Source organism: Panthera uncia, chromosome X (genome assembly GCF_023721935.1).
Source record: "Panthera uncia isolate 11264 chromosome X, Puncia_PCG_1.0, whole genome shotgun sequence".
NCBI classification, from domain to species: Eukaryota; Metazoa; Chordata; class Mammalia; order Carnivora; family Felidae; genus Panthera; species Panthera uncia.
In genome coordinates, this window is record NC_064817.1 from 6,178,487 (window position 1) to 6,192,271 (window position 13,785).

At 51.2% G+C, this 13,785-nt stretch overlaps 1 protein-coding gene across 1 annotated transcript in view; it reads left to right on the top strand.

Annotated features, from left to right (window-relative positions):
- SHROOM2 (shroom family member 2) overlaps positions 1-13,785 on the top strand; it is a 165,960-nt gene that overhangs the window by 58,488 nt on the left and 93,687 nt on the right. The gene's annotated exons all lie outside the window — the stretch shown is intronic.

A 13,785-nucleotide genomic window follows, 5' to 3' on the forward strand; every position in this document is an offset into this window, starting at 1 on the left:
GTCGGAGAGGCCAGGAGGAGGGCCGCCAGGCCCGCGGCGGAGGCAGGAGGAGGCTTGTGTGGCGTCCAACGGGAGCGAGCCAGGTACAGTGTGTGCATGTCCATGATGGGGGCGGCGGCCTGAATGGAGGGGACCTGGCCAGCAAAGCCCGCAGACAAGAAAGACCATTTTCTGTGGGGAGAAAGAACAAAGGCTTCTTAGTTGCGGGTGTGTGATGTTGGGACAGGACCCGTGGTGCCCAGAACAACAAGGCCCGCTTTGCATGGTAATGATGGGCCTCATTAAACACGGTGGCTCCACCTGGCCCGATGGGCCTTGTGCGTGGCTGCCAGTGACCAGAGAGCCTGTCCCTGTGAGGCTGTCTGCTTCTCACCACGGTGGATGGGGTTTGCGGGGCAGGCGTGAAAATGGGATTTAGGCGGTGTCTTGCTTTTCGTGCAGATGTTCACGAGAGCTGGCATGGTTGTCCCGGATACTTAATCCTTTCTCTAGAACAGTGGCTCTGAACTAAGGGTGATTTTTTTGGGGGGGTCCCCTAGGGGGCATTCGGTAATATCTGGAGACATTTTTAGTTGTTACAAATCGGGGTGACGGATGGTCCTGGCATCTAGTAGGTGGAGAGCAGGGAAGCACGACCCCTCACAACAAAGAATTACCCAGCCCCAGTGTCAGAGGTAGAGAAGTGTGACATGATATTCCACCATGAGCCGTCCCATAGTTTACTTTTTGGACATCTGGGTTGTTCTGGGGTCTTAGGTGTCATTGATGATGCTGGTGTGGACATTGTGGTATGGGCCCGTTGGGTAACATACAGTCACACTGATGAGGTATAGGTTATGCAGTGTGGTTTCCCACGTGGTCACATTGATCCCACGTGGTCACATCCATGTAGCCTACAGGACTTGCAGGCATTGAAGCAGCCCACGTGTCCACTGACAGGTGAAAGAATAAAGAAGGGGCACCTGGGTGGCCGTCGGTTGAGCGACCGACCGACTTTGGCTCAGGTCATGATCTCACGGTTCGTGAGTTCGAGCCCCGCATTGGGCTCTCCGTTGACTGCACAGAGCTTGATTGGGATTCTCTTTCTCTCCCTCTCTCTCGTTGCCCCTCCCCCGCTTGTGCACGCTCTCTCTCTCTCTCTCTCTCTCTCTCTGTCTCTCTCTTTCTTAAAAATAAACATTGAGAAAAAATAAAGAAAAGGCATATATGTACAGGGAATATTATTGAGCTTTAAAAGGGAAGGCTGCTATGCATCATGTGCTGTGGCATGGATGGACCTTGAGAGCTATAACCAGGCGAAAGGACAAATACCGTATGATTCCACTTATGTAAGGTGTCTACAGCAGTCGGGTTCCCGGAAAGAAAGAAGACTGGTGATTGCTGGGGGGCAGGGGGGGTGGCGAGAAGGGGACTGGGGTATTGTTCGGATATAGGGTCAGTTGTACAGGATGAAGTTTTAGAGATGGGGTATACACGATGTGTTTATACTTAACGCTACTGAACTGTGCACCTTAAACACAGGGTTTTTAAAATTTTTAATTTTAATTGAGAGACAACCAGTGGGGGAGGGGCAGAGAGAGAGGATAGAGGATTCGAAGCAGGCTCCGTGCTGATAGCAGACACCCAGACACAGGCCTTGAACTCATGAACCGTGAGATCATGACCTGAGCTGAAGTCTAACACTTAAGCAGTTGAGCCACCCAGGCGCTCCGTGCCTTAAACACAGTTAAGAGAGTAGATTGTGGCGCATGTGTTTAAGCACCGTCGAAGAGCTGCAGGTGACCCCGTTTTCCTTTCAGGCACTCTGTGCTCCTGTGCACGTCACTGAGCAACTGTGCGCCCTGTGGGGGCAGACCCTCCCTTTTCCTGCCTGAGGGCGCTAGGGGGCGACAGGGAACGTAGGCGTTGGGAGCCGCACAGATGATGAAGACATATTAAAGGAACTAGAGCTCATGGAATTGTGGGAGAACGTCCTCAGGGGGCATGTTGGGCAGCAGGAAGGCCTCTGATAACCCATGTCCACCCGGCTTGGGAAGACTGAGGGAGGCAGGCCCCTCGGTGTGGCCGGGCATCCCCCTGGCGTGCCACTGGTCTCGCGGCCCCAGTGTGGAGCAGTGGCCTGTGAAGACGTCCTGGGGCCTCCTGGGCCCCTCTGCAGCCGTCCCTTGCTGACTGTGACCTTGTAGAGACCTTGTCACCAGTAGAGAATAGTGCTGCTGTATCGCTTCTGCCTCCCATAGTTGGGCAGGTTCATTCTAATGCTTAGAACCATACAGAGACGGACATTCTGGAAAATGTAGTTCCCATTTTAACCAAGAGGACCCACTACTGGCCTAAGTTGGAAACACCTTTTACTTATTGAACCCGTTCAAAGGGCCACCTGGGGAAATTCGTGTTCCTTTTTTTCCCTTTGCTTGACTGCAAATCTGTGGTATTTAAACCACAAGTATTTTCAAGTATTTGTATCTTGAGAATTTATCATGTAAATCATGCTTTTTGAAAAGGGGGAACTGTGGTCTGGTTTCTACATAATCCACTTAGGCTAAATTTTTGTAAAATATCATTTATATACTGTGGCTTTGTCTACTTAAGTTTTCTGTGATGCTATTATAGCTAAATAATGGAAAAAGGAAACTTTAAGTTAGGTTTAAACAATAGCATCTAGGATAACTGAGCTTTGGGATTTTTTTTTTTCTTTCTTTTTCAAACAGCCTCAGGAAAGGACTTAGAAACTATTGTACCTAAATAAATAGCTTGGAAAATTGTAAATGAAGCATTCTCCCTTACCACTTCAGCCTTATTTCCTAGTGTTAAAATCAAGAATGGGGGGAACCTGGGTGGCTCAGTCAGTTGAGCTTGGGACTCTTGATTTCAGCTCAGGTCATGATCTCAAGGTTTGTGGGTTCAAGCCCCACGTCGGATTCTGCACTAACAGTGCAGAGCCTGCTTGGGATTCTGTCTCCCTCTCTCTCCGCTCCTCCCCCACCCATGTTTTCTCTCACTTGCTCTCTCAAAATAAATAAATAAACACTTAAAAAAAAAAATCAAGAATAGAATCATTAGGTCACTGAAGCCTAGCCAGGTAGTTCCCCTTGTTACACCAACAAATGGTAAGTGAAATAATTTGTGAATATGCTTGTGTAATACTTTAGAGTTTACAAAATATTATTTTTTTTAGGTGACAAAACAGACAAAAATGAGTGACTTTAAGTTGACTAGTTAAGTGAATGGAGGAGTCAAGGCTTTTTTTTTTTTTTTTTTTTTTTGGTTTATTTATTTTGAGAGAGAGCACGAAAAGCGGAGAAGGGCAAAGGGGGAAAGAGAGAATCCCAAGCAGGCTCTGCGCTGTCAGTGCGGAGCGCGATGTGGGGCTCAAACTCACAAACCACAAGATTATGACCTGAGCCAAAATCAAGAGTGAGACACTTAACCACTGAGCCACCCAGGCGCCCCTAAACATTTTATTTTTTTAAGTAACCTCTACACCCAGTGTGGGGCTCGAACTCACAATCCTGAGAGCAAGAGTCCCACACTCCCACCTCTTTTAATCCTTCGCTGATGCTCATCATCTCCTTGCTCCCTAGCCGGCCCGTAATATAATTTTGCTGCTTGGGCCCCGCGGGTGTCTGTTACTGCACTTGCCACGGGGAATTTATATCTGTCAATGTCCAGAGAGGAGACAAACCATTCAGTAATTTGGACAGGAAATGCTTCATATAAAGCAGGATTCGGCAGACCGGCGACATACAACACAGTGTTCTTTGTCTTGTCGGTTGCACAGAGTCGAGCGCTGGCTGTAGGCTGCGAGGCCCACGAAGCCTAAACTGAAACACTGCTCGCCGTGCGGCTCTTTACAGAAAGGTTTGCTCCCCCCCACCCCGTACAAAAAAATTATTACCTCTTAATGGATAATTACTCGAATTGACAAGTAAAGAGGACTGTAAATGCAGAACCCCGGCTATGAGGAGCAGCCACCACCCCCGGGGCTGAGGCGGGTGAGCGAAGGAAGAAGACTTTAGAAGTAGCCCACCCCTCCCGCCGGGAGTCAGGCCTCCGTGGGGCGCGTGTGACCGCGTACCCCCGGCAGGGGCCAAACTCACGGAGTCGCAGAGCAGCAGGCGGGCGGGAGGCTGCCCCCGGCTGCCTTCGAGGCTCAGCAGGGAGCGGGGCAAGGGTGCTGCCGGAGCCGGCTGGCGTGCCGGTGGAGAAGCCTCTGGGGAAGGCACTGGGGTGACGCTGCTAAAACTTGCCGAGAAGCCGTCCGCTCCCCCCAGCGTATCCGCAGAACGTGCCAGGAAGCTACCGTGCTACTGGGCACGCCAGGTGACTGCCACGCGCGGGTGACTGCCGCGCCCATTAATGTGGCGATCGTGACTATTATGCCATGTGACTGGCGAGCCACGTGACTGCCATGTTCACGTGAGTGCCGCGCCCTTTGACACCTTCGCGTGGCCGCCACGCCCATCACTGTCATGCTCACGTGACTGCCACGCCCACATGACTGGCGCGCGGTCATACCTGCCACACCCATGTGACTGCCCTGCCCATTAACTGTTGTGATCACGTGACTGACGCGTCCCTGACTGGCACGCCCGTAACTGGCGTGGGCACGTGACAACCCCATTCACATGATTGCCACGCCCATGTGACTTGCGTGTGGGCATAATGGCCACACCCACATGAAAGCCATGCCCCCAAACGGTCATGCCCACGTGACTGTCACACTCACGTGACTGGAGGATGGCCATAAAGGCCTCGCATGTGATTCCCTTGCCCATTAATAGGGTTGGGTCCCTTTGACGCCCTGCCCACGTGACTGCCACGCCCATAGCTACCGTGCTCATGTGACTGCTGTGCCCACGTGACTCAATGCCCATGTGACTGGCGGGTCGGCCTAATGGCCGCCCTTAGCTGTGCCACCCACATGACTTATGCCCACGTGACTGCCACATCCATTAACATGTGTCAAGCCATGCCCACGTGACTGACTTTCCTCTTGACTGCTGCGCCCATTAACTGTGGAGTCCCTGACTGCCACACTCGTGAACTAATGAGCCCATGTGACTATCACATTCGTGTGACTGCCTGACCTGTCCACATGAGTGCTGTGCTCATTAACGGTCACGTCGGTCTGATGCTGGGCCCACGTGACTGCCACACCCATTAACTGCTGAGCCCAAATTACTGCCATGCCCGCGTGACTGCCATGCCCATTAACCGCCTCACCCACGTGACTTTTGCTCCTCCAATGACGTCCATGCTCCCGTGACTGCCGCACCTGTTAACTTCTACGTCCACGTGATGCCGCACCCACGTGACTGCCGCCCCCATAACTACCATGCTCACGTGACTACCACGCCCACGTGACGTGTCCCTTGACTGCCACACCCATTCGCTGTCACGCCAAGCGACTGCCTTTCCCATTAACTGCCGAGCTCGCATGAGTGCCACACCCACGTGACTGCTGTGTCCCTCAGCTGCCTTGTCCTCGTGACTTCCACTCCCGTGTGACGGTCGCGCCCATTGACTGTCTTGCCCATGTGACCCTAGGCCATGTGACGCCAAGCCCCAGTGAGTGCCATGCCCACGTGGGGCCTCTCCCACGTGACGGGTGCACCCACGCGATGCCGTGCCCACGTGACTGCCGCCTCACGGGAGCAGGTATAGAGGAAGACAGGCCGTAAGTGGAAAGGGTGACGGAGTCCCCTTCTGGTGTCCCTCCCGTGCCCTCTGCTGACGGTCCTTACTGGTGCCTGCGGCAAGGAGAAGCGGTCACAGGGCCCCTCTGCGGGATCTTCAGGGGAGGCCGCGGAGGGCAGAGAGCCGAGGCGGCACGTTGCTAACCGGCAACGTGAGAGCCGGAAGTCTTCGTGTCCCTTCTGGCCTGAACCCTCTCTGACACGCGAGGGTGTTTAGAAGATGCTCCTTGGATGTGGCTTTCCGGAAGCCGTCCCTTACGTGCGTAGGCCTCTGTTCCTCGGATGCAGGGACGATGTGGTGTTGAGGACTTTGCGGAGTCCTCCTGTCCCAGACCTTTGCCCCGTAGAGAGGAGGCCCCGCTCGGGCCTCATCCGGCCGCAGGCGGGCAGCCGGGCCCGGGCTCGGGAGGAGCGCTTCTCCTTTGGCTCCTGGCGCGGCTGGCCTGGCTTCTGCGCTGTACTCCCGACCGCCAGATGCGGAGCCCCTCCTCTGCCGATTGCGCTTGAGCCGTCCTCCAGATTTCGGTTTCCGTCTCTGGCTGTCCAGTGCAGCCTCCAGATCTTGTCCTCCTCTTCCGTGGGACTTCTGCCTTGACGCTTTTGTTGGCCACATCCCCCCTCCGCGCACGAGCTCGTCACCCAGGCGTGTCTTCCTTTTATGTATCTCGTCGGCCGGGGTCTGGCCGGTAGTTAACCTGCCTTGGTCCCGTTGTGCAGGCCACATTTGCCTTTCTTTTTACGGGGTCTCACGTGACCAGCTCTCCTTTTAGGGAGGCTGAAAGGAACGTGTTAGAATAGTCAGAGCGAGCCGTCGCGTTCTTAAATGCCTCAGAGTAAACACCAACTCGCTCACCGGGAGACCAAAGCCCAGGAGGTGGGTTGTGGTTTCTTTTGTTAGTTTTAGGGGGGCATCGTTTTGTCTTTTCTCTTGCTTTTTGATTTTGGTTGTCGACCATGAGGAAAAAGAAGAGGTGTTTTTTTTTTTTCTTTCCACAATTGAGATTTTGTTGGTGGTTTGATGATCCGTACACAGACATTTCATTTTGTCTAGATTGTCTTGAAGTTTATTTATCTATTTTGAGAAAGAGAGAGCATCCCAAGTAGGCTCCACAGTGTCAGCACAGAACCCGACATGGGGCTTGAAATCACAAATAGTGAGATCGTTACCTGAGCTGAAATCAAGAATCGGACGCTTAACCGACTGAGCCACCCAGGTGCCCCTCATTTTGTACAGTTTTTAACACAGATACCAAAGACCTAAAAAGATGTAGTCTGTCACTCTTATGTAAGCCGTTATTCCGGTGACTTTACAGCTTGAAATGTGGAGGCAGATTTTCCTTAGGAAGAGATAAGTATCAGTATCTTGTGTGTCGATAATCTGTTCAATCACAGCGCTCCCCACCTCATTCACAATTCACAATTTAACATCCTAAACACGACTTGTTCAAACTTCCAGGTTTTTCACGGCACACAACCAAAGTGTTTAGGGAAACTGGGCTAGCACGCTCAGGAACTGAGCGCACCAAGATCAGGGAATGGTTTTCTTTAGGAATTGTGGGGAGAGAGGTAACTTTCAGTGTTCGAGACACACGAAATACACCACCGTGCCTCCAGATTGCCACGTAGCATGCTTTGTACTGTCGGCTGTAAAAACTGCTCCCCTGACCCGTGGAATGTTAAGCTGACCCAGACAGCCAGAGCCTCCTGGGATTCCATATCTTGCTCTTTCCTGGTTGTACTAAAAAATACATAACCAGCGAATGATTTTGCCTCTTAAAAAAAAAAAAAGTTACACTTAACTTGGATGAGGTGACATTCCCTCCTTAAAAATAAATATTCCCAGACTTACTAAAAAGCTTACATTTCCAAAATAGCGATGAAACTCCCCTCTGGATTCTGTAAGGAGACAGGGCCCACCAGTAAGACGTAGCGTGTGATCTTAGGCTGGGCTTCCTTCACCTCTGCTTCTCCAGAGGCTGGGCTCTCCTGAAGCTTTCGTTCCTCTGTTTCCTCAGGTAGATCTGTAGTTTCTTGGCCAGTCCCTTCAGCCTGTTTTCCCATTTGTTTGCCCTTTTTTTTTGTTTGTTTGAAGAGGTTTTGCTCCATTTCCACTTTTGCTGGTGCAGGTTTTAGCTGACAGCTTGCGTGTCTCCTCTGGGGCTCCCTCACCGCCCCTGCACCCGAGTTGACCTTTCTCTCGGGCATCTTGGCCGTGGAGAGGGTGCCGGTCGGTCCCGAGATGCCGAAGAGCCTTCTAGAAGCTGGGCTGCCTGGCTTGTGTGGCTTCTCTCGTCACAGGGGAGCCGGCAATTATTACTTGTTTGAGTCTCCAACACGTTTAGGTGGAAGTTTCCAGTTTTCAGTGGGCTTGTCTGTTACCAGAGATACGCACTCAGGTTATTTCACTACTTGATACTTCCCCTGGATGAGTCAGGTTTCCTTTCCAAAGCTTTTTGGTTCTGGGAGAATGAGTAAAATACCGAAATTAAGCAGCCTGAAGCGGTGACGTCAGGGATTGCCCCGTCTAACAAAAGGCATTGCTTTGTCATGCAGGTCCTGTTGTCTGGACCATTCTTGAGGGTAGAACTGATAAGTTGCACGTGTGATTCGTGGCCTTTGAAATAGGATATTAGACTCCGTGTCGTTTTCCTCCTTTCATTCTGATCTCTGGCCATCGTGATTTTCTGAATCACTCGAGCACAACACCTCCGCACCACTGGCTTCTTTCCTTTGGCCCATTGTGTCCATCTGTGACCACATCGTGAGGTCTCCCCTCACAGCGTCTAGAGTCCTTGCCCACGTTCCTGTTCTCTGCCCTGTGTCGTTTTGAGCCCTCGTTTCTGTCCAGCGCCAAGATGGAGGTGAGGATCTTCGTCATCGCCGCCTTGTTCTTAGGCAGAAATTCATTTCACGTGTTGTGCCTGCAAGGTTCATCTTCCACAAATACTTGCGTGAATACTATCATTTTCCTACTTCCATGCCTGCTTTCTCTGGGCCTTCACTGCCTACGGGATATTGTCCCAGATTCTGATTCAAGGTCAAGTTCCTAATCTTCTCCCTTCTGCCCTTATCTTCAAACGCCCTCTTGTGAGAGCTTTACACCCTGCCAGGCTGACATTCCTGTGACACGCCTGGGCTTCCTGCCCGTGCCCCTGTCTTCACGTCAAGACCCGACTTTGGGATGTCCTCCCCGAAACACGCACCTCCTTTCAAGTTGTGTTCACGGCCCTTCCCATTTGTGAAACTGCATTTCCGCCCCCGAGACAGAGGTGAACGTTGCCCCTCGTGCTGCCCCCTGCATTGGACGCGATTCCTTTCAGTGTATGTCTGGTCCACTCCCAGACCCGATTCTTTTGCCTCTGTGGGTCTTCATTCCCGATCATCTGTAACGTCCGTTCCAAGAAGTATGAAAACTTTGTTCCAAAATGACTCTTGGGCATTTAGGTGACTCAGTCGGTTCAGTGTCTGACTTTGGCTCAGGTCGTGATTGCACGGTTTGTGGGTTCGAGCCCTGTGTCAGGCTCTGACCTGCCAGCATAGAACCTGCTTTGGATGCTCTGCCTCTCTCTCTCTCTGTGACCCTTCCCCGTTGCTGCTCGCCCGCTTGCTCTCAAAATAAATAAATGATAAAAAATAAAGGCTTGCGTTAACTGTTTCTCCCCACTGCTGTTTCCAGACAACATATTCCTATAAGAAGAGTAAGGCCTTCTTGACGTCACGGGACATCTCACTTCATCGGGACGGTGAGCGTGGGTTTGCCGTACGGAATGCCAGTTAGTGACTCCGGGTGGAATTTGTGGACTGGCGTGGGCGCTCGGGACTCCCGTTCTGTACGTGTGAAGGGCGTGCCACGTGGGCCCGCATCGTGGGCACGGCAGGGTTTGTCTCTGCCCGCCTCCCGTTGTGCGGGGGACTCTTCTGGGTTGGAGCAGGTGACCTCGGCCGGAACTACCCTGCTGGTGGCTCCCACCCTCTGTCCGCGTAGGTGGTCGCCCCTACTGGTTAACAGTGCCAAGCACGGTCCTTTGTAGCGTGTGGCCCTCGGGACGGAATGCCCATCAGCGTTGGATTTGGATACACTGTCACGTGCGGGCAGGCAGAGTCCTTATCCTGTGCAGGTAGCACCGACTTCAGGTTTGTTCTTTGCCAAGTTGAAGCCTAATTAATCCCACCTGCTGTGAGATGTTGGGGGGGGGGGGTATAGAATGCAGGTTTTCAAAGCTGCTTTTTCTTTTACAGCTTCTTCCCCCAGGAGCACAATAAATATCAAAGAGAAACTTTGTCTTGGGGAGGAAGCCAAGGGCGGGGGTGCAGGGGGGAGGGTAAAGCCCCAGCTACTTTATCTCCCAAACCCAGACCGATTTTTTTTCTGGGAAGTGTAGGTGGAGTGCGTTAGGGCGAGGCTGAAGGAGGCTTTGGAATGCAGTCTTCCTTTATAGAGGAGAAACTGGAGAAGTCTTTACGGATGAGAGGAAGTAACATGGTGTTCGTCTCCGTGGCGAAGCCGGAGGACATGACGGGGCTTCACGGGAGTCTCGCACAACTTGTCCATAGAAGGGTTTGTGGGGATGACGCGGAGAAACCCACCAAGTGGTGGCTGAGCCAGACACCGGTGACGTGTCCCCTCCAGGGCCTGCTGCCTTAACAACTGTCCTGAGACCCTGCAGGTCCTTAGTCACGGTGGTTTTGCCTAAAGACGTTCTCTTTCACTGCAATTCAAAGGGAATCACTGTAGGGAGGACGCTTATGTTCACTCTTATCGTGGGGTCAGGATCTTTTCTTGTAGATACAGAAGAATGTGTGACTTTTAGTATGCTAAATGTGTCTGACACAAAACTCACCATTTTAACCCCTTTAGAATGTGTGATTCAGGGGCGCCTGGGTGGCTCAGTCCGTTAAGTGACGACTCCCGGCTTCAGCTCAGGTCATGATCTCATGGTTCGTGTGTTTGAGTCCCATGTTGGGCTCTGCACTGTCAGTGCAGAGCCAGCTTGGGTTTCTCTCTTTTCCTTTAAATAAATAAATAAACTTAAAAAAACTTGTATGTTTTGTGGCTTCCTCATGGTACCTGGCCCTTGTGTGTTGTGATGAGTCTCCAAAAAGTGCATCCTTCAAGGCTGCACCAAATGCCATGGGCTCTGTGAAAATGTTCCTGGAGGGTCCATCCACACCATAGAGGGCAAGCCGACTTCTCACTCGTCTGGTACTTCATTTATCTGTCCCTATATCTCTATACTGCAACTCAAAGCATCGTCTCCTCTCCTGGGAGCTTGTTAAGGATGGTCTTAGAGACGCAGAAGTTGAGGCCCCACCCAGGACCTGCTGAATCAGATCTGCATTTAAAAAACATTTTTTTTAAGTTTTATTTATCTATTTTGAGAGAGAGGGCATGAGCAGAAGAGGGGCAGAGACGGGGTGGGGGGGTAGAGAGGGAGAGAGAAAGAGAGAGAGAGAGAATCCCAACCAGGCTCCACACTGCCAGTGCAGAGCCTGATGCAGGGCTCAAACTCACAAACTGTGGGATCACGACATGAGCTGAAATCAGGAGTTGGATGCTTAACTGACTGAGCCACGCAGCCACCCCCAGGTCTGCATTTTAAACCCTGGGAGACTTGTGTGCACATTACAGGTTGAGAAGCATTGGCCTCTAAGCCTAGAAATGTCTTCGAGGCGGGAACTACATCTTGCAAGACCCACTGTCCAGTATCTAGCGGTTTTTTGCATCGTACTTGCTCTGTAGATGCTTACTGAAAGAATAAGTACAAACTCTGAACGCAGATGGCTTTTTTTGCACTCATGCCACCAAAGCATTTACCTAATGGAATTCAGGCAATAGTTCACTGGGTACAGACCCAAGTTACCGTCTGCATGTGTTCTGTATTCTAGATTTTGCCCTCCAGATTGTGTACTTAGCGCCAAGAGGAGAGAGAGAGAGGAGATGAAACTGACCCAGGCACGCCTTGAATGCTGCCTTGAGGGCCTGCAGCCTCTGGGTCCCTGTTTTGGGGGACAGGTGCTGGTCTTGACCCCAGCCACCACAGTGCTGCGGGCTCTGGTAGTGACCCCAGCCGGAGCGTTGGTCAGCTTCCCCTGGGGGCTTTCCCCGCACGGGCAGGGTCGCCGGCCGTCCTCGTCAGTGTGAACTTTGGTGGTGGAGGCTTCTGCGATGCTCAGCCTTTCTCCTTTATCTCCTGTGGTTTACCTGGTTCCCTCTTTCACCGGCGCTCTAATTGCTGGGGATCCAGGGTTCCATCTCTGTGGTTATCTGCCCGTGGCTCTGTCTTCTGTCCGGGCAGCCTCCTTCAGTCTCCCCAGCCCCCTGGTTTGTTTTTTTTTTAAGTTTTATTTATTTCTGAGAGAGAGTGAGTGTGTATGCACAAGCCAGGGAGGGGCAGAGAGAGAGAGAGAGACAAACAGAATGGAAGCAGGCTCCAGGCTCTGAGCAGTCAGTACAGAGCCCGACACGGGGCTTGAACCCATGAACCACAAGATCATGACCTGAGCTGAAGTTGGACGCTTGACCTACTGAGCCACCCAGGCACCCTGCCCCTCAAATCTTTAAATATCTTCTGCTTGGGGTCACTCCACGGGTGGGCCACCTTTCCCTGGATGCTCTTCTCCCACAGCCAGCTGCCCACAGAACCTCCACCTGGACAGCCCCTTGGCCTCTTGCACAGGACGTGTCAAAAACCTAAGCTCTCCACTGAATGTCACCTGCACTTTGTACCTGGCTGAGCGTGCAATCTTGGGCAGGTGGAAATTTATTTACAACGTGTCTGTTACTGTGTTGGGATAAAATTGTCTAGACTTTTGAAACCAGTTATTAACAAAAATATGAAGCCATCCATTCGGTTAAGAAGTAGTCGTTTACTTGCATTGATGGTGTTGACTTGCAATGAATAATTGCTTGGTTAACCTGAGAGTTCAAACGTCGTCCTTAGATTTAAGTGGAGATTTGAGGCAACTATCATTCACTTGCAGAACTGAGGCATGTAAGTTGCTTAGTACCCAGTTTTTTAACCCAGAGGAAAGATGTACTGCTCTACTGCTTTGTGAGGGCTTTGTAAGTAACTGTTAGGTTGGCCGCGGCAAACAGTCAGGCAGTGAGCTTTCAGACTGTACACAGATACTCTCACAAACGTTAACTTTGTTCACCGGTTTTCCTAGCAGTTTGTCAAGATAATTGCTTTTTGGTATACAACTGGGGTTGGCAAACTGTTTTGTAACAAGCCAAGTAGTAAATATTCTTGGCTTTGTGGGCCAGGCTACTCATTGCTGTCCTGTAGCAATATGTAAGCAAGTGGGTGTGGTTCTATTGCAGTAACATTTTATTTACAAAAAGGGGGGGGGGCGCATCTGGCTGGATTTCGCTCATGGGCCATAGTTTGCCAAGCACTAGTAGAGAAAGCAGGCAGGGTTAATTGCTGCTGAGATTATTATTACTGTATAGAAAAAAACTAGGTTTAGTATTTAAAGACCAAGATTTCTCGGGGCGCCTGGGTGGCTCAGTTGGTTAAGTATCTGGTTCTTGATTTTGTCTCAGGTCATGATCTCTTGGTTCATGAGTTTGAGCCCTGAGTGGAGCTCTGTGCTGACATCACAAAGCCAGCTTGGGATTCTTTCTTCCTCTCTCTGCCTCTCCCCTGAGTGTGCACTCTCTTTTTCTCCCTCTTAAAATAAATAAACGTTTTTAAAAATGCCACATGTTGCAGAATTCTTTTTATTTGTTTAAATGTTTAATTTTTTAAATTTATTTATTATGAGAGAAAGAGAGAGAGCACAAGTGGGGGAGGAACAAAGATAGAGGGAGAGAGAAGCCCAAGCAGGCTCCATGCTGCCTGTGCAGAGCCTGACACAGGGCTCGATCTCATGCCACAGTGTCAGCACAGACCCCAATGGAGGGCTCTATCCCACAAACCGTGAGATCATGACCTGAGTCAAAATCAAGAGTCAGACGCTTAACCACCTGAAATGCCCAGGTGCCCCTGTAGGATCCTTTTTCTGTGAGCTATCCAGCAAGGGCAAATGCATAGAGACAGGAGGTGGGTTTAGTGGTGGCCAGGGCTGGAGGGGGTCAGGAGGTGAC